Consider the following 20,456-nt stretch of genomic DNA (forward strand, 5'->3'; position numbering starts at 1 on the left):
CTGTCGTGTGATTCAGTTTGCTTGACTTCATAGGAAAACTCATGAAAATTCTGGATATGAAGCCAGTTTTGCTGTGATAAATAAAACTGTATGTACTACTTGAAAATGTCACATCAATACCTGAGCATCTGTAAGTTTTACATGCTTTAAAACATTTTTTTCAATATTCTATGCATTTAAACCAGCCAACAGCCTCCACAGTTAGGTGTTGTCAACAAGATGTTTCTAAAGTTGTGATTACACTGAGAGACCAAGTTCAAGTCCACCAAACACTATATCCAGCCTCTGAATATATTACCTGGTTCAATTACTGTATCTAACAATGACATTTGTACTGTGAAAAGTCAGCAGGGAAAAAAATCAATGCATTTTAAAGGCCAAAATTCAGTGGTAGATACAGACCACTGAATTGAAGATTGTCCTTTCAAGAGCAGATATATTCGCTATTAGAATAGTGTTCAAGAAGATGCTTTTAGGTGAGCTTTCATCTTTCCATTAAAATGGAAAAGAGTTCTCTAGAGCCATCTATTGAGACAAAATCCAGTTACCTTGACTTTCAAGATGGACTTAATAATGGTGATGAATTTTAAACTCTTGAGTAGAAATGACAAGGACAAGTTTAATGTATTTAAAGTAGAAATGCTGTATTTTGTGAGATTGTGCATGTTAAGTTTGAAATATGTATTACCTTGCTGTCAAGAGAATTCTGAAAGCAATATCTAGGGGCAAGTATGTAAATGTAAGGATTTCATTTAATCCAAAAATCTTGAACATTCTTTTGCTCTCGTGGGAATGCCACTGCTTTTTCTAGACTACTAAAACAGTAGAATCCAAAACAAATGGGAAAGGTATTCCATCTCCTCAATGTGTACTCTCCCTGTGTAATCTCAAAAATGTAAGGAGTGGAAGGTCTCCAGAACTATTTAGGTAGTGGTGTTGAGGGCTAAAATAGGGAGAGAAGGAAGAGAGGAAGAATTGTGTGGTGTACTGTAATACAATCATCATCATCATCATCATCATCATCATCATCATCATTATTATTATCTTAATTTTTATCCAATTTTCTTCTAATATAGGAACTCAAGGTTTGTTGTTGTTCATTTGTTCAGTCATCTCCGACTCTTCGTGACCTCATGGACCAGCCCACGCCAGAGCTCCCTGTCAGCCGTCACCACCCCCAGCTCCTTCAAGGTCAGTCCAGTCACTTCAAGGATGCCATCCATCCATCTTGCCCTTGGTCGGCCCCTCTTCCTTTTACTCAAGATAGCTAGCAATAAATACAAAACAATCCAAAGTAAAAACAGTGCAAACACACACCACACATACACAATAAAATAATGAATACTATTGAACCGATTAAACCGATTTTTTATTAAATAATAAAAAAATTAAACTGCACTAAAACTTTATACCAAACTTAAAATCACACCATCTTTAAAAGCCCAACCCTCATCAGTTTGTAAATGTGTGGTGTCAGGACAAAAGGCAAGCAGAGTTGGGCCCATCCTGGCTTTTCTAGGAAGCTAATTGCAAAGTCTGGGAGCAGCCATTGAGCAAGTTTTCTCCCTGAGGGCCCGTCTAGACAGGACCTTTATTGCGGTATCTACTGCAATAAAGGAGGGGCTGTCCAGACAATGTTCTGGACAGTCCCGAATTATTTTGCTACAAACCAGGAAAACACTGTTTTGTAGATAATTAATTTGATAGTGGATTTATTTCACATCTTCTTGGAAGGCGCGGGATAAATCCACTATTTCCGGTGTCTGAACTACAGTCCAGACACCATTCCCATAGTTCACTAGGCTAAATAAGCTTTTCATGGAGGATGGATAAGTTTTTATTACTTTTCTAAGTAGTCTGGGGACTTGGAGGGAGGGGGGCAGGGCCTCCAGATGTTCACTTTATGGGGTGGGTGTGGACAGGCCCTCAGAAGCATGTTTTTATGAAGTGATGGTCACCCGTTGGTCTGATAGGTGTATTGTGTCCAAACTTGATGTCAATTCATCCTGTGGTTTTTGAGTTATGTTAATTCCACAAACAAACATTACATTATCAGCAATTTATTGCATTTAAGATGTGATCTCGGATGACAGTACAGAAAAAAAATCAACTGGTTTCATTGAACATAGATTTTTTAAAAAAATGTTCCCATTTTATTTTTAATCTTTAGTTAATCCCTGACATGTCTTGATAATTTTAAGTTAGAAACTGGAGCCATTAGAACTTGGATTGTAAACATCTATTGTGTGGTTGTAATGTTTTGATGTTGCTCATCTTGCCAGTGGGAATGAAACAGCAAACAAGCTCAAAGCTATTCACTGTTGTTTGTTTACTATTACTCCCTTGTAAGCCATACATTTAGACCATGCTACTCTGGAAATAAAGTAAGATGAAAACTCTTCTTTGGGATGAGAATGAATACTGCTGTGTTGCTCAGTAGGAAGTGAATCAAACAAAACCATTCATTTCATGCCAAATTTGCATTCTATGTAGGGAAATATCTGCCAAATTTTAACAAAGGCTCTACTTCAATAATAAAAAATCTCTTTTAAAAACACAAAATGTTTAAAATTAAATAAACAAATGCTACAAACACAGCTTGATTCTCCCTTATCTGAAATATTTGGCACCAGAGGGGTTTTTTAATATATATTTTTTGGAAGACCTGCATTTACATCTGCATAGTACATGAGGGATATGGGTATGGTAACTCTCACTCCACCACTTCTAGAAAACTAACAGGGGAAAGAGGGTAAGGTCTCACCTTACATGGGGAGGCCCTACTCTCGGTCCCACCTTCTTCGCAAGCGTGACTGGTGGGGAGAAGAGACAGGACCTTCTCTGTGGTGGCCCCTTGGCTGTGGAACTCCCTCCCCAGTGACATCAGGCAGTTTCCCATCCCTTCTGGGTTTTAGGGTTAGGGTTGAAAGCTTGATGACTCATTAAATTGCTTGTAACTTTTTGTGTAAATGTAACATTGCTGTTGTGAAATATACTGCTTTCAAATTGGGGCCATCATTTTGAAATTGGGCCCATCATTACTTTGCTGTCATCACCAAGTAATACATGTGTGTCATATTTGGTAATACCTCATTCACATATATATTGTAATATCAAACTTACTTGCAAGTTTTATTAAAAACATCCACATGTCTGATATTTTATCTGTCCTGTTGGACTGAGTGGTTGAGTGGTCCCTGATTTAGTCTGAAAAAGTTAGACAGAGAGCCAATTCTGCAGATCCATGCTTGATCAGAAATATGTGATGGGCACCATGTTTAGAACATAAAGTTTGTCTGTTTATGTCAAATCCTTTCAATGTAGGCATTTAGATGTCATTGTTTATTACACCCATGATCAGTGTGTCCTCTGTCATGTGAGATGGCTGTCGAAAGGCTTGAATAGAATTTTACAGTGGGGCACTATATATTCTGTTATGTAGGAAAAGTGTGCTTTATACAGTTTTCCTTGTTATTATTTGGTCATTATTTTAAGTTTTAAAAATAATAAGAATATATTACAAGGGGTATTTTTTAAGTAAGGTCCGTTTTGTTGTAGAAACTAGTAGTTTGCGCGCATACTGCAACGAGCTCGTGTGTCGGGAACAACTGTGCACAGTTTCCACTCTGTAGCTAACCTGTACGGTTATGTTATGTGCTTTAAAAATGTTTAAGACTATCAACTCACCTGCCGCATGTGAGGTTTGCTCAGTGATACGGTTTTTGTCAGCAAGGAACCTTCCTGCTGCAGAAATTCGTCGACAGATTTGTGAAGTGTACGGTGATACTGTTATGAGTGAAAGCAAAGTGCGTAAGTGGGTACGACAATTCAAAGATGGCCAGGACAACGTCCATGATGAGGACCGCTCCAGTTGCCCTTCTTTGATTACAGACGATTTGGTTATCGAAGCAGGCAGCAAGTTTTTATGAAGAGGGTATTTTAAAATTGGTTCAGAAGTATGATAAGCGTTTGAACAAACTTGGGAACTATGTCAAAAAATAGAGTGAAGTATGTACTTTCTGAAAATAAATTTACTTTTTGGAAATAAACTTTCGTTGTGTACTTAGGTTCAAACGGACCTTACTTAAAAAATACCCCTCATATGTTACTGCTTGGTTGCACTCCCACCAAAGAAGTGACATTTTACTTTATAGATTTTATAGATTTTCCAAATTGTTCTGCTTATTAAGCTTAGAACTTTTTGAAGATCAAGAACCAAAGAGTCAGTTTAAGTGAACTCAAATACTTTGTCATACCTAGAAGAATTTTTCAGACTTTTTTCTTTGAAGGAACACATATAGTTCCCTATTACGAGCTACTTTTCAAGGCTCAGTCAACTTCAAAAATCGTTTCGGCATGTGTGTGATAAGACACTGCTTTTCAAGAAACCATGGGCAAATCCCCCTTTGAGCACATGGGGTCTTGTATCCAAGCTTCATTCTATACTATTAAAGTAGCTCTGAACCAGAGTGTTAAAATGTTCAGCTTTGCATATGTTTTGTGATATGTGTTAAACTTGTATCTAGCAGGGAGATTTTAGGAGGAACTGTTATAGTAATTCAGATGTTCATAAACTACCTCCCGGGCATGACAAGTTTTTATTCTTTTGAAGTATATTTTGGATTTATACAGAAGCCTAATAAAACACAAGTCTAATAAATGCTCCAAGACCTAAAGAACCATGATTCAGGAGGGATGTGAACAGGATCACCCACATTTTGTTTTCAGTTCATTAGCAACCAGTATGACTGTTCTGAAGGTCATGGAAGGAGGGTTTTTAAACCTTTCCTTCCTTGCCCTTTCTTTGATTTGAAACATACTCCCACTAGAAGTTGCCTTCAGCTTCACACCATCCTACCCAAAAGGACACACAGAATCACTGGGGTCCATTTGGTCCTGTTTTGAATGTCAGAACATTTATTTTTCTTGCTTTCCTTTCTATCCTTGGAGGTTTACCCGGGATTTATTTACACAACAGGTCTATCAGAGGGAAAAGGTTAAAAGTGACCTAATTTTCTATGTCCCATGCCAGCACTTTTCACAGCTTCTTATGAGATTGCACAATTCCTTTGGAGGAATACTCAAATGCTCTTCTTTAGCAGTTACACAGCAATTTATCCAGCAATTTATCTTTCAAAACAAAACAGTATTTGCATTTTATATACTGGCTCACTTCAACTCACAATTTTTCTCAGAACAATGAAGAGTTTTTAATTTTTTTCCAGAGATGAAAAATAGATAGCATATTTTTATTGATCCCTTTTCTTATGCTCCTATTTACCTGTAATCTTCATGTTCTCTGATGGTACATCAGATCTCCACATAACGGCACATGATGGGTGTGCATGTACAATATATGTGTGTGTGAAAGATAGCATTTGAATCCCAGAATGGTTGACATTGGTCAGGATGAGATGGTGGACTGGAGAGAAAAAAATGTATCCATTACACCCCTTATTGCTTACTCCTGATAGAGAATCCTAGTGCTGGAAGAGACCCCCAAGGGCCGGCATCTAGTCCAACACCATCATGCAAGGAGGCACAATCAAAACACCCCCAATAGGCAGCCTCTGTGGAAAAGCCTCCAGAGAAGGAGACTCCACCACACTCCCAGGCAACCTAAGCCACCCTCCAACTGCTCTTACTCTCAGGAAGTTCTTCCTAATCTTTTCAGTTGAATCTTTTTCCCTGCCATTTCAAACAATTGCTTCCTTGTGCCCTCGTCTCTTGAGCAGCAGAAAGTAAGTTTCCCCCTTCCCCCCTCCTCAATGGGACACCCTTTTAAATCTTGAAACATGGTCCTCATGTTCCCTCTCTACCTTCTCTTCTTTCACCTAAACATCTCCCCAGAGGAAAAAAGGAAGGAAAAGGAGAAGGAAGGAAGGAAGGAAGGAAAGAAGGAAAGAAGGAAAAGAAGGATGTAAGAAAGGAAGGATGGAAAGGAAGGGAGGGAGGGAGGGAGGAAAGAGAGAAAGAAGGAAAGACAAAAAGAAAGGGAGGGAGGAAGGAAGGAAGGATGAAAGGGTGAAAGGGAAGGAGGGAGGGAGGGAAGAAAGGAAGAAGTAAAGAAAGAGAGAAGGAAGAAAGGATAGGATGGTGTGTGAGAGAAGACCATGAGAAAAGAGCCCAAGGGCCCACAACCCCCCTCCTCCCCCCCCGGGGTCTGGGTTTGCCCATACCTGATACACACACACATCAGATCTCCGCATAATGCCTTATAATAGGGGGGCATATGGGCATGTATGTATTCTGTGTGTGTGTGTAATTCAGAATCCTATATCAAACAGTGACTGTTAAAACCTGCTTAATTCAAAATTATGTAAAATAATATATTTAATTTAATTGATTTGGAGGTTTGTGCTTGAATTACACATCTGAGTACCAAAATAATTAAAATACATTCGTTATATCTGGATTTTCTTCAAGATCTATGTTGTCTGCATTGTAGCATTAGTGTGGAAATATTATAGAGGCATTATGTGTTTCTTTCGAAGCATAAATTCCAATAGTTCTCTCCAAAGAATATTGTCCTGATTATAAAATCAGAGGTCATACTAAGAGCTGCCTGGTGTTCACAAGCCCTCCTGACTTTTTCATACTATGTTCCTTGAGTAATTGAATAGATATTAATGTGAATAGTGGAGAGAAAATCATTCTACTTCATCTTTTCTCATTTTCATAAATTCATTCTTGCAAAGGTTATGCTTTTGCCTTCTTCCTGTCCTTGTGTGTCTCCTGTGTGAACTTTGTTTTCACATCCTGCTGACAGGTCATACAAACAAATGGAGATCTAGTAGGTATATTTTTTAAAGATCTTGAACTGCATTACACACATCGGGGTGGGAAAGTCCAGCTAAAAGGAATATGAAATGAAATAAATTGCCTGCTGGCCATTTTTGAATGCGGTGAACTTGGTTAGAAGTTGCTCCCAAAATGTTTTTAAGACAGTGTATAAGTAATGCATTGCTTTTCAAAGTAGGAGAGCCAAAACCTCTTAGGCAATCTTAGTAAACTGAAACATATGTGATTATGGAAAAGCCAAAAGGTCGTCATGGATACTGTGACAAAATATGGGACAGTTGAACATTCACTTGAGGACTTGGGTATGTCTAAAGTTCATGAAGAGATGTTGAGCTGCATGACAGTCTATTTCTCAGGATAAAATGAGATTACTGTGCGCAGAGAGTGGGGATTTCTGTAATAGAGGGGTATATTATTCCCTTCAGAGCCACACTCAGAAGCTGCCAAATGTGCTGCCAAGTTCATCTGGAGAGGCCCTGCTTGCGATCCCACCTGCATCGCAGGCGCAATTGGTGGGGACGAGAGAGAGGGCCTTCTCGGTTGTGGCCCCTCAACTCTGGAACTCACTCCCTAGGGACATCAGGCAGACCCCAACTTTGGCAGTCTTTAGGAGGAACTTGAAGACGTGGCTGTTCCAGTGTGCCTTCCCAGAATAATGATACCATAACACTTTGTCCTCCAAAGCACTTTACATTTTAGGTCTGCTTGTATGTTTTCCACAAACGCCCCATCACTTTTTTGCCCATGTCCAGCATTAATTCCAATTTTAATTTTACATTTGGCCTTCCCATAGTTTTTAATTCATGTGGTCTTCTTGTTAATATTGCATTATTGTATTGTCCATGTTTATTTTAATTGCTTGTATTATTGTTATTATTGCTTGTATTGTTGTATTTGGGCTCAGCCTCATGTAAGCCACACCGAGTCCCTTGGGGAGATGGTAGCGGGGTACAAATAAAATATTATTATTATTATTATTATTATTATTATTATTATTATTATTATTATTGTAGGCAACCTCCTTTGACTTTCTTTTGAAAACGAGGTGAATGAAGAGTGTGTACTTTGATAAGAAGCAGATTGATTGATCTGGGAGGCTTCTTGCGCACCTTGGTTTCATGGGGAATTCTGGAAATAGATTGACCTTGGTGAAAAATAGTGAAAATTTTTGCCAGTTCTGTTTTGGAAGAAGGATGTTTCACAGATACAATCAACAGGATGTTCTTAATATCATTACCTGTATAATTTGTATGCTACAGTGTAATAAGGGTCTCTGGACCATAATAAATTTATCTTTCTAGATAAAACAGATGCTCTGTATTAAAAAGAAGCCACAGACAATTGCATATGCTGAATAGTATGAGATGGTGCAGAAAAGAAGGCCAAAATAGATTAAACCTTCTACATAGGCACCAAATCTATGAAGGGTGGAGGGTTAACTTGAGGCATTCAAACTGATTTGTTTCAAAGTAAACTGGGATTTCCCATGTTACCGTGATTGTGTTTATTGTGTTTATTGTAATTTTATATTGCTATGTTGTCTTTTGTTTTATGTAATTGTGTTAATATTGTTTATTATTTGCGTTTTCGGTTTTATTTTATTTCATGTAATTGTTGTTTTGGGCTTGGCCTCATGTAAGCCGCACCGAGTCCCCATCGGGGAGATGGAGCAGGGTACAAATAAAGTTTATTAATTATTATTATTATTATTATTATTATTATTATTATTATTAGTTCCAGCTTATTTAAACACCTGGAAAGATTTAGGCTTTACTGCAATGTCCAGATGTTTCCTGGTGCTGGGCCTGTAGAGATTGACTCCCGGGACTGCCTTCCATGTTTCGGGGATCTATTCTCATTGCTGTCTTGTTCTTTGGGCTCTAAAATGATGATGATGATGAAAACACTGGTTTCCAGAGAATTAATTTGATAGTGGATTTATTCCACATCTTCTTGGAAGGTGCGGGATAAATCCAGTATTTCCGGTGTCTGAACTACACCAGAAATAGTGGTTTTTCTGGTGTAGTGGGCTAGAAATAGTTAAATAGTGGGCTCTAAGAGTTTTTTAGGCTCTAAGAGCCTGAAGGAGCAGGATGGCACCCCCACCCTCACCCCCTGTTTCTTTTCTCCCACCCCAATTTATCAAAGGGGGCTGGCTTCATCTTCAGGTCCCTTGGAGAAAGCTCCTGATGTGTCAAAAGTTTTGGGAGGAAAATGGAGGGGGGATGGCTAGATGCTCTTCTGGGTCAACCTCTGTTTGCCCAGGACGGCATGTAGCTACTACTCCAACAAAATCCTGTAGTTTGTAGCTGGTGTGGGGCCTCAATCCCAAGAGGAACTGGCATATAAAATCCCAATTCCTCTCTAGATTTGGGCTTGTGTAGAAGGGCCCTTAGATCATCATCTGGAGACCATTCTTCGTATTTCCTACACAATAAATCTTTCAGGTCTAGAAGTAGGCAAGGGAGTAAACCTCTTACTATGGAAGAAGTGATTTAGAAACCCAGGAGTAAGCTATAACTCTGCAGGGATTTCTAATTGCATCTTACTTGTTTGCTCTGTGCCGTCGCTCCTGGGGGCTATTATTCTTAATAAAGGAGGGATGCACGTGGCATCTTTTCCCCAGGGGATTGCTTCTTGCCCTCCTATAGGAAACTGGAACTCCCAAAAACCCAAAACGCTGTAAATAGCTCAAAATAAGTTTTATTGATCACAAAGTCATTTCTTCAAAGCAATGAGCTGGAAAACTTTTGAGGGGTGAAGGAAAACATACTTTACAGTCTCAATTAGTCCTGGGTCCAAGGGGTTTGAAGCTGAGAAGCCTCACCAAGTTTCATCTTTCCTCAATGGCTATGAATGCCAGAGCAAACCGCAACCCCAGTTCAGATGGCCTATGTTTTGAAGATTCAGGATCTTCCTTTGGTGCCAAAAGAACCAGCTTGAAGGCCCCTGGGTCTCCTCAATAATTGTCCAGGGCGATCTGGACATAAAGCATGAGTCCCAGGGGTAAAAAAACCTCTGAACTGGTGCTAAGAGGTAACTTAAATCAGGGTCCTTTAGAGTCAGGTCTCTTACTCACGTCCATCTGGTACGAACTCTGAAGGCAGAATGAAAAGAAAAAGGAAGTTCTCCCCTCTTGCAGGAAGAGGTGGAGCCAAACTGTACTGATTGACAGCTACAAGCAACCAATCCATACAACTATACATAAGCAGTGTAAAAGGGGGCAGGATTAAGCATGATACAACAGTTTAAGTCTTACAACTAACAGTTCTATACATAGGTGGCACCACTCGCGCCGTCACATGCTCATATAAAAATCTGACTGTGGGATCATTTTTGAAAGATAAAGCTTTATTGTAGACACCATATTCAGTGTTAGGATTTGTTTCTTCCTTCATATATAAATGTTTGAGGGATGGTAAATATAGATGTTTTACAGACATGTTCAACATATTGAGCACTGGCTTAGTTTTACCAGGTTGCAATTGTTCCATTACAACTAATGCAGTTTCTGATCTGAATGAAAATACACTAAAGTGATGTGAAGGCTGTTGTTTGATTGAGCAAAGCATTTCTGAACATTACACACAAAAGAAGGCAAGCTGCGGCATGAATCTGTTTTTGTCCCATATCCCTGCTAGTTTCCTCATTTTTGAGATAAAATAACAAAACACATGAAGCCCAGTAGTCACTTGCTGAATTATACAAGTAGTCACACTCCAGGGTTGCACAGTGGTGATAAGGAAAAGCAGACAAAATTTGCCTCCAAGTATCCTATTCCTCCAATTCATAATTTCATTCTTGTTCATTGTGCCCACAGTCTTCCCTTCTCCTGCTGCCTCTGCTTTCGAGCTTTCTGCATGAAGTATGATTTAGAGTGGACTTTCTCCTAGCAGACAAGGCAACTTTATAGCACTAAAATGTTTGAATTAATATTGAGAATTAGAGCTGATTTACAATTATTGCCATCCTTTGAAGAGAGGCTAATGGTCATCCTTGTTTCAAAGAATCATCCTTCCCACACAGTCACTGAAATAGCTCATTCCTCAAACGTGACATGACATCTGGGAACAATAAGGCTTCAGTAGTAATGAAATGATTATGGGAATAGCTTGATAGCATACATTCTTCCATCATTTTTCTAGAGTCTGTTTCAAAAGGTTTTTACAGAGCTAGTTCCTGATAATAGGTAGTGGTGGGTTATGGAACAATACTTTTAGTGAGGGATCCAGGTCTCTGACTTTCCTAAGGTTAAGATGGTGATGTCACAATGCAGAGATTGGTGATATCACAAGGAACATCATGAATACATCTAGCCTGAGTCCACAGATGAACAGATAGAGGGAGATGAGTATACAGAAACAGAATGTTTTGAGATATAACTCGATGCCCTGATTTATTTGTCGTGTCAGCACAGTCTGTTCAGCGCCTTCCAAGTCGCCCAGTCCTCTGTATGCCCAGGGGGGAGTCTCTCATTTGGTATCAGCCATTGGTTGAGGTTCTGGGTTTGAGCCTGCCACTTTTGGACTCTCGCTTGCTGAGGTGTTCCAGCGAGTGTCTCTGTAGATCTTAGAAAACTATTTCTAGATTTAAGTCGTTGACGTGCTGGCTGATACCCAAACAGGGGATCAGCTGGAGATGTCTCTGCCTTGGTCCTTTCACTATTGGCTGCTACTTCCCAGCGGATGTCAGGTGGTACAATACCGGCTAAGCAGTGTAATTTCTCCAGTGGTGTAGGGCACAGACACCCCGTGATAATGCGGCATGTCTCATTAAGAGCCACATCCACTGTTTTAGTGTGGTGAGATGTGTTCCGCACTGGGCATGCATTCTCAGCAGCAGAGTAACACAGCGCAAGGTTAGATGTCTTCACTGTATCTGGTTGTGATTCCCAGGTTGTGCCAGTCAGCTTTCGTATGATGTTATTTCTAGCACCCACTTTTTGCTTGATGTTCAGGCAGTGCTTCTTGTAGGTAAGAGCACGGTCCAGAGTGACTCCCAGGTATTTGGGTGCGCTGCAATGCTCCAGTGGGATTCCTTCCCAGGTGATCTTCAGAGCTCGGGATGCTTCTCTGTTCTGGAAAAGTAAGGCGCATGTCTGTGTTTTAGATGGGTTGCTCTTGCTGCCTATTACAGAGAAAACCAGCTGATCCCCAACCCATCTAAAACACAGATGCCCTGATGACAGTAATTAAATAGCATTGAAGTTGTAACTTGACAAAGGATAACTTCATTGCTTTGGTAGCATAATAGATACTTGGGTAATTATTGGAATTTACAATTCACTTATATCACACATAATGTGAAGACAGGAAAGCTTAGAGAAGACAATTATGCTGGGGAAAATGGAAGGAAAAAGGAAGAGAGGCCAACCAAGGGCAAGTGACTGGCTTGACCTTGAAGGAGCTGGGGGTGTGACAGCCAACAGGGAGCTCTGGCATGGGGTGGTCCATGAGGTCACGAAGAGTCGGAAGTGACTGAACAAATGAACAACAAACATTCACTTAACATCAGAGCAGATGGTGAGGATGTCAGTTCATGTTGCCGCTTAGGGTCTGTTGAGGTAGTAATGATTTAGACAGGAGGACAATGCTTAATGGCTTCTAGAGCCTCATCTACACTGTGATATAATCCAGTTTCTGAAGCCAGAGTATCTGCTTTGAACTGGATTATATGGCAGTGTAGATCAAGCCTGGGAGTCAAATGTTTTGATTGAAAAATAACTAAAACTAACTTTTCTAAATCACTTTTAACAAGAAATCTAAATGGACACTGGAATGACAAGAGAGTAGAGATATCACTATAAATAATTATTTTGTGAAAATATTTTTCCAAGCTCTGTTGATGCTTGATAGTTTTAAGCACGTCCTTCCCTTAACAAGAACATAACTAATCTGGATTGCATTTCCCAGCATCTTCACTCTTTAAAAATAACTTTTAAAAATGGTATGTTACATTATTCACCCTCTAGATATTGTGTGCTGGGGCTATTCTTAAGGACAACTTTATTAGTCTGTTCCAACATAAAAAAAGAAGAGGAGAAGGAGCATCTAGCAGCACCTTTGAAACTGATTTATTTTAGCAGAAGCTTTTATGTATTTCAATTTATTTCTTCAGAAGCACTCATGGTTTGTTAGAAGATAAATCATTTCACATTTGAGCTCTTTAACCATCTCAGTTCAATTATTTCTTTTAAATATGTTAGTAAGGCCTAAAACTTCATCTTTTGTCAATACTATTTTCCACATTTCTTGACTGCTTTCCAGAACATGTCAGGAAGGACACCTATTCTATATCTCCCAGGGCCAGGCCCGTAGCCAGGATTTCAATTCGGGGGGAGAGGGGGCTGAGTTTGTTTTTTTTTGGGGGGGGGGTGAGTCTGAGTGAAAGAGGGTCTACCCTAGCAAACCTTTTGTATCGTTACCCCAATACCCCCATGCATATAGGATATATTGAGTATGGTGATCAGATCATGATTTGGATAAACATAACAGTTTAAATAATGCACCAGTAAGGCCTTTTCGTGAACCACCATGAGAATTTCAGGGGGGAGGGGCTGAAGCTCCTCAAGCCCCCCCTCCTGGCTACATGCCTGCCCTGCGCGGTTCCAGACAGGACTTTAATTTGTGTCCAATCAGGTTTAAAATATCCAATTTGGTGTGGATTAGAGTCCACACACACTCCAGAAAGCCTGTTATTTTCTAGTGGTGGTGGTGGTGGTAGAGGGTGCCCTTCTGGCAGGGCACCCAGACACCAACAAAAAAAAACAACCCAGAAAAGTCTTAAAAAGTAAAAATTACTCACCTGGCCACCATTTCCCTGCTGTTGGCCCTCTCCTGGCACATAATTTTTACTTTTAAGGCATCTCCGTATACGAACCCACACGATCTCTCTGATCATCTGGAGAGGCCCTGTTCACGATCCCACCTGCATCGCAAACGCATTTGGTGGGGACGAGGGACAGGGCCTTCTCTGTGGTGGCCCCCCGACTCTGGAACTCTCTCCCCAAGGAAATCAGACAAGCCCCAACGTTGGCAATCTTTAGGAAGAGCTTGAAGACGTGGCTGTTCCAGTGTGCCTTCCCAGAATAGGAAACTCCTAGTATTATGTCCCAAATGCATTTTACTAGAGATTTAAGATTGTCTGCACACCGCAACTATCTCCAAAAACCTATCCATTTCACCTGTCATGTCCAGCATTTTTTAAATTTTATTCATTACATTTGGCCCTGCCTCAGTTTTTAAATGCGTTGTGGTGTTACTGTCTAATGCTTATTGTATTGTTTTAATGTTTATTGCTTTGCTTTATGAGTTATTTATTGTTGTATTTGTTATGCTGTTGTTTTATTGATGTGTTGGGCCTTGGCCTCTTGTAAGCGGCACCGAGTCCTTCGGGAGATGTTAGCGGGGTATAAATAAAGATAATAATAATAATAATAATAATAATAATAATAATTTTCTGGGAAGTTTGGGGAAGAGCGTTAGGGTCCTCTTGGATATCCTAGGCTGAATCAGTCCAGAAAACCCGAGAGGGCAATCCAGACATGGCCATACTTGATTAGACCTGAGTCTTCCAGGAAGACTCGGGTCTAATCCAGTATCAAATTAATTTGCCTGCTTTGTTATAAATTAATATGGTTTTACATGATACTTTGTTCGGACGCCCCACATAAAAATTATAAACCCTTCAATACTAAGATGTTTGGCTTTCTCTGCCAAATAGTACTAATAGCTTACCAGACTATAAGTTCAGTTGTCAGTAGTCTATAGCCTGTGAAGGAAAATGTCAGAACTGAGATTAATTCAGTTGCAGTAGGTGATAGCATAGTCATCCCATAGATTTGCTGGCAGAAGAGGCAGACAATTGGATCTTCCTCCTTATATGATTTGAAATGAAATTATTGAAAAAGAAATAATGACACTTCTCTCCTAATGCTCCCTACTGCTGTTTCAAAGTGATAGGATTAATTTTGAATGATATCTGGATATTTGCTTCTTTGTGAAATGGGAACTTTAGAAATGAATTCGCGTTTGCTTCTTTATTATTATCCCAATAAGTCCATGATCTTTGCTGATAAAAAAAAAACAGTTTTCTACCACTATTTTAAGGGGTTTATCCATGCAAAGAACAGGGTACACTGATAATCCACAGAGCTATTAAGAATCTACAAATTTATCAGCCCTCAGGTGACTCAAAGCGGTGAACAACATCAATACAAAACATCACGAGACAAGTATAGGGCAATTAAAAACAATTGTAACATAAATCCTTAAACATCCGTATAACAATCATTAGCGCCTCAACAGTAAAATCAGAATCCAGTCTCATCATCCATTATTCCGTATTCCTATGTTCAATTACACTGTTTAATCAAATGCTTGTTCGAACAGCCAAGTCTTCACTTGCCTCCGAAACGCCAGCAGGGAGGGGGCCGATCTGATATCTGCAGGCAGGGCGTTCCACAGCCGAGGGGCTACCACTGAGAAGGCCCTGTCTCTTGTCCCTGCCAAGCGCGCCTGTGATGCAGGCGGGACAGAGAGCAGGGCCTCCCCAGATGATCTTAGTGTCCTAGCCGGTTCATAGGAGGAGATGCGTTCGGAGAGGTAAGTAGAGCTTCTTTTATTCTTAATAATCTGTTGCTGATTTTACGCAGCTTGTGAGGTTCAAAGTTGGGGGTGATTCTGCTCTGGAGTATGAAAAGAACCAGGGTTCCTGCACCTTTTAATCCTTGCGTAGAAGAAAGAATTTCAGCAGGAGTAGCATTCTGGACAAGTTACTTCTGCTGAAATGCCCTTGACTACATAGGCAAAGGATCTCTGCTCTCTTTGTAATCCAGCCATTATAATTTAAACCAAGTCTCAGAACTGAGATCACCACTGAATAACAACAAAAAGTTGCATCCATAAATAAGAGCCAAATTAGAATGGGAAATACATTTGAGCCCCCCCCCCCCCCATTTTGCTAAAGTGGGAACAAGCAGTTCCTGTGGAGATAGGACCCAGCTACCCTTATTCTTTGGCCCTGAAAGCCAAGCACCCAACTGCCTCTTTTGACATTAATGACTGGTTTTGTACACCCAAGTCTCCTGTAATTTATTCTTTCAAGGAAACCCATGTGGGAAGCAGAGGAAGAGATTGGATTTAAGATTAAAGTGCAATTCTCTCATTTATTGCCATGCTGTCTCTTTTCTCTGCTAATTCCTGTTGCTCCTCTTAATCCCCATGGCAAAATTGACACTATCCCCAAGAGGTAAATATCCCCATGAATTGGGGGTTGGGGGAGATCCCTGACAGCTGAATTGTTCTCTGGCTTCCAAAACATCTCTGTCAGACCCCAATCATGAAAATGAGATTGCATGTGCACCCTGAATGTAATGTTGTAAACTCATGAGGTAGTCCTGTGTGATGAATCGCCTGCACATCAGGAAACTGTACACTAAAAATATTAACACTCAATCAATTGTCACCTCTCTAATTAAATCATTCCTTAAATTGTAATACTAAGAACAATGGGTGTTTCGAATAAATAGCATTAGAAAATGCATACCTGGACAAATGCCGGATATATATGCTAGTGGTTGAAATAAATGAGATTTATATAGTTATGTAGATAGACATGTTTTAATTGCTGGACTTTATTTTCCACTGCTGCAAAATAAAGGAGAGGGAAAGCTATATATGACGAGTTTTGTGAATTCTTTCTTGCTATAATCCTTCAATAAATTAAAAATAGAGAAGCAATATAGCAACGACCCATCTGCCCGCAAAACTCCTGCCTTTTTACAGCATGCATTTTCAGATTGGTAAGCCTTTTAAAAGGTCACGCTGATTCAGCTAAGTCTCTCTCAGTGACATTAAGATCCATACCTCTCTTCTGGAAATGAATATCAGCAATAGGTATCTCTAATTGTGAACAGTTGTTGTTGTTGGTTTAATCTGTATTTCTGTGTGAAAATATTGTAGCCTTTGAAGAAATTAGAAACACATAGAAGCAAAACCATAGATAGATATCCAACAAGAAAGTGGTCTTGCTGTCCTGAAGGATGCCATCAAGAGAAAAGTACAACTAAGGCACAAAAAAATCAAGCAGATGAAGATGATATTTTCTCGATAATGCTTAATCCTCATATTGCCCCTCTCTGTCATCTACAGTCCTCTGCCCCCAAGTCCGTCCTCAGCTTTCTTTACCCCTACCATGTCCAGATACATCAATCAATCTTCTTTTGGCCAAATAAATATTTGCTATTTTGTTTATAAATATGGCTTGCAAGCAATAAATGCCATGATGTGGCAGGGGCAAGGATGGTAGAGAACAACAGTACTTGAGAGGCTTATACACACTCTGCCCAGTGTGTTTCCTTTTACGGATTGTGATCCTCCCTGCCTCAGTGATCTCTTGCCACTTATCACACTGGGGCCTTTTGCCCCTTTGAAGCACTTTGGGGACAGCATCTGCCAAACACCATCACATGATGCTCAGTAGACCCCACCCCATTTACTCTCCAAGTGCCAAGGAATCATTGCAAAATGCTTCCTTGGCAACTATGGAAAGGTAAGCCAGTTTATTGGGCCCTTTACTGGCAAATGATGAGATTTTACAGGGAGAGGCCAACCCTCCTGTTTAAGGAGCTCCATTGGCTGCCGTTCATTTTCCGGGCCCAATTCAAGGTGCAGGTGCTTACCTACAAAGCCCTAAATGGTTTGGGACCCATCTACCTGCGTGACTGCATTTCTGTATATGAATCCACACAATTTCTTTGTTCATCTGGAGAGGCCCTGCTCACGATCCCACCTGCTTTACAGGCGCGATTGGTGGGAATGAGGGACAGGGTCTTTTTGGTGGTGGCCCCACGACTCTGGAACTCCCTCCCCAAGGACATCAGGCAGGCCCCAACCTTGGCAGTTTTTAGAAGGAGCTTGAAGACATGGATGTTCCAGTGTGCCTTCCCAGAATAAGGACTCCCAAGCAATATGTCCCAAATGCATTTTACGACAGAGTTAGTACTGTCTGCACGCCCACCTTTCTTTAAAATATCCAACCTATTTCCCTGGACATGCCCAGCATTTTAAAATTTTAATTCTTACATTTGGCCCTGCCACAGGTTTTTAATTGCATCATGTCATTATTGTATTGTTTTGTTTTGTTATGAGTTATTTATTGTTGTATTATTGTTATGTTTTATGATGTATTTGGGCTCGGCCTCTTGTAAGCTGCACTGAGTCCTGCGGGAGATGGTAGCGGGGTATAAATAAAGGTTTATTTATTTATTATTTTATTGGACAGCAATTTGGATGGATTTGGATGATGTTTTTAACTTGGCATACTGCTTTAATGTATATCTATATTGATTTTTTCGGCATTTGATTGTATTTTATTATGTGTTTTATTGTTTTGGCATCAAATTGTTGCTTGTTGGTAGCCATCCTGAGTCCCTCCTTGGAGGCTGAGAAAGGATGGGGTACAAATATTCCAAATAAATAAATAAATTTCCTCAATGTGATGGGGAAAGAGTAACTTGGCCTCCATCCCCTAGATGGGGTGAAAGCATCACCAGATACTGATTTCACCCCATATGATGAGGCCAACTTATTCTGAATATTGAACTTTGCTTTTGAGGGGAAAAAATAAATAGTAGCTGAAAAAAAGAGACAATTTAGTCTTGTCTACATATGGTGAACTGGCCCTGATGTTGAAAAGAAAATAGTTTTAGAAGCAAATGTACAGGAAGGAATTTTGGTGAGTGAGAGTGTTCTTTTGTCTAGTTTCATGCGCCAAACCATCCCAAAAATAGTTTTCTCCCTATGAGGAGAAACGTAAGAGCTCCAATATATTTCTTTGCATATGAAGAAAAGCAGCTGGAAAATGAGCAAAGCAGTAAAGCAACCAAAGGGATATAGAAATTGCTGCTTTACTGTTCTTCTGCTAAAACCTGGAGCCTTAGCAAGTTGCTTTAAAGTTGTTGTTTTAAAAAAGACACACGACTATGGTGAATTGCAATTGATTTCCATATATATATATATATATATATATATATATATATATATATATATTAGGCCTGTTTGATCAAGAAAAAATTTGTTTCTAAATTCGATTCTTAATTGGGGTGTTTTTTTGTTTCGATATTTAAAATATTTACAAAACTTTCCAAAAAAATGTTTTGTTATTTACGAATTTTCGTTATTATTTACAAAACATTTTAGAAAAAATTTTTTTCTTGATCAAACAGGCTAAGTGTGAATGTTGCAGTAATGGTCACCTTGATTAGCATTGAATGGCTTTCTCCCACCCTGGACATTCCATAGATAATATTAGATGATATATAACTCACCATTTGCCTAGTTTCCAACAGACCTCTGAGGATGCCTGCCATAGATGTGGGCAAAATGTCAGGAGAGAATGCTTCTGGAACATGGTCATACAGCCCTGAAAAGTCACACAAGCCGGATGGCGCGCGGAGGCCGCTTGTGAGCGCGCGCGCGCCATCCAATGGGCTCCGGAGGAAGAGGAGGAGCCAGAGCCGGATGGCGCGCGGAGGCCGCTTGTGAGCCCGCGCGCGCCATCCAATGGGCTCCGGCTCCTGCGCCCCCCTCCTCCTCCTCCTCCTCCTCCTCCTCTTCCTCCCAGCTGGGAGGAAGAGGAGGAGGAGGAGGAGGAGGAGGGGGGCGCAGGAGCCAGAGCCGGATGGCGCGCGGAGGCCGCTTGTGAGCGCGCGCGCGCCATCCAATGGGCTCCGGAGGAAGAGGAGGAGCCAGAGCCGGATGGCGCGCGGAGGCCGCTTGTGAGCCCGCGCGCGCCATCCAATGGGCTCCGGCTCCTGCGCCCCCCTCCTCCTCCTCCTCCTCCTCCTCCTCTTCCTCCCAGCTGGGAGGAAGAGGAGGAGGAGGAGGAGGAGGAGGGGGGCGCAGGAGCCAGAGCCGGATGGCGCGCGGAGGCCGCTTGTGAGCGCGCGCGCGCGCCATCCAATGGGCTCCGGAGGAAGAGGAGGAGCCAGAGCCGGATGGCGCGCTCAGCAGCAGCCTCCATGCCATTAACGAGCGGAGCTTCAGCTCGTAAAATACATGGGGCTGCTGCTTCGATATTTTTAAACCCTTCCGGGTTTAAAAATATGTTTTGATATCGCTTCGGATATGCAAAAAATAACGATTTTAATACGAAATAACGAATTAACGAAACGAAACCGACAGGCCTAATATATATATATATATCACTGTTTCATTTATTTCTGCTTTTAAAATACAATCCTACATATATTCATTTGAGTTTAAGTTCTACAACAAATATTAGGAAGTTGTGTGACAAAAAGAATTGAAACCTTTTACTTACATTGCTTCAAAACTCAAAGTATGTTTTTTTATAGTAGCTCAGAGAACATAGCATTAAAAGAAACTGCTGCCTGTTGTAGTAAATGCCATCTTCATTTCCAAATCTTGTGGCAAAGGGCTATAGATAAACTTTCACATTTCATTTCTTATTAGCCAAATAGTCCTCACCGTTTCTGAAGCTGTTCATCTGGTGAACATATTGTCAACCACACATTTGTGTTATCTGTCAGAATACACTTCAAGCTATAGGGTATTACAGAAAGCAACCTTGATCTTCAGAAATAATCCCAGTATTCTTTTCCATGGGCTGCTGTCAACTAGAGCTCTGAGGAA

General features: G+C 40.6%; 1 protein-coding gene across 4 annotated transcripts in view; it reads left to right on the forward strand.

Annotated features, from left to right (window-relative positions):
- GRID1 (glutamate ionotropic receptor delta type subunit 1) overlaps positions 1 to 20,456 on the forward strand; it is a 1,182,427-nt gene that overhangs the window by 627,089 nt on the left and 534,882 nt on the right. The window lies entirely within an intron of this gene.

This window comes from Anolis sagrei, chromosome 3, assembly GCF_037176765.1.
Source record: "Anolis sagrei isolate rAnoSag1 chromosome 3, rAnoSag1.mat, whole genome shotgun sequence".
NCBI lineage: Eukaryota > Metazoa > Chordata > Lepidosauria > Squamata > Dactyloidae > Anolis > Anolis sagrei.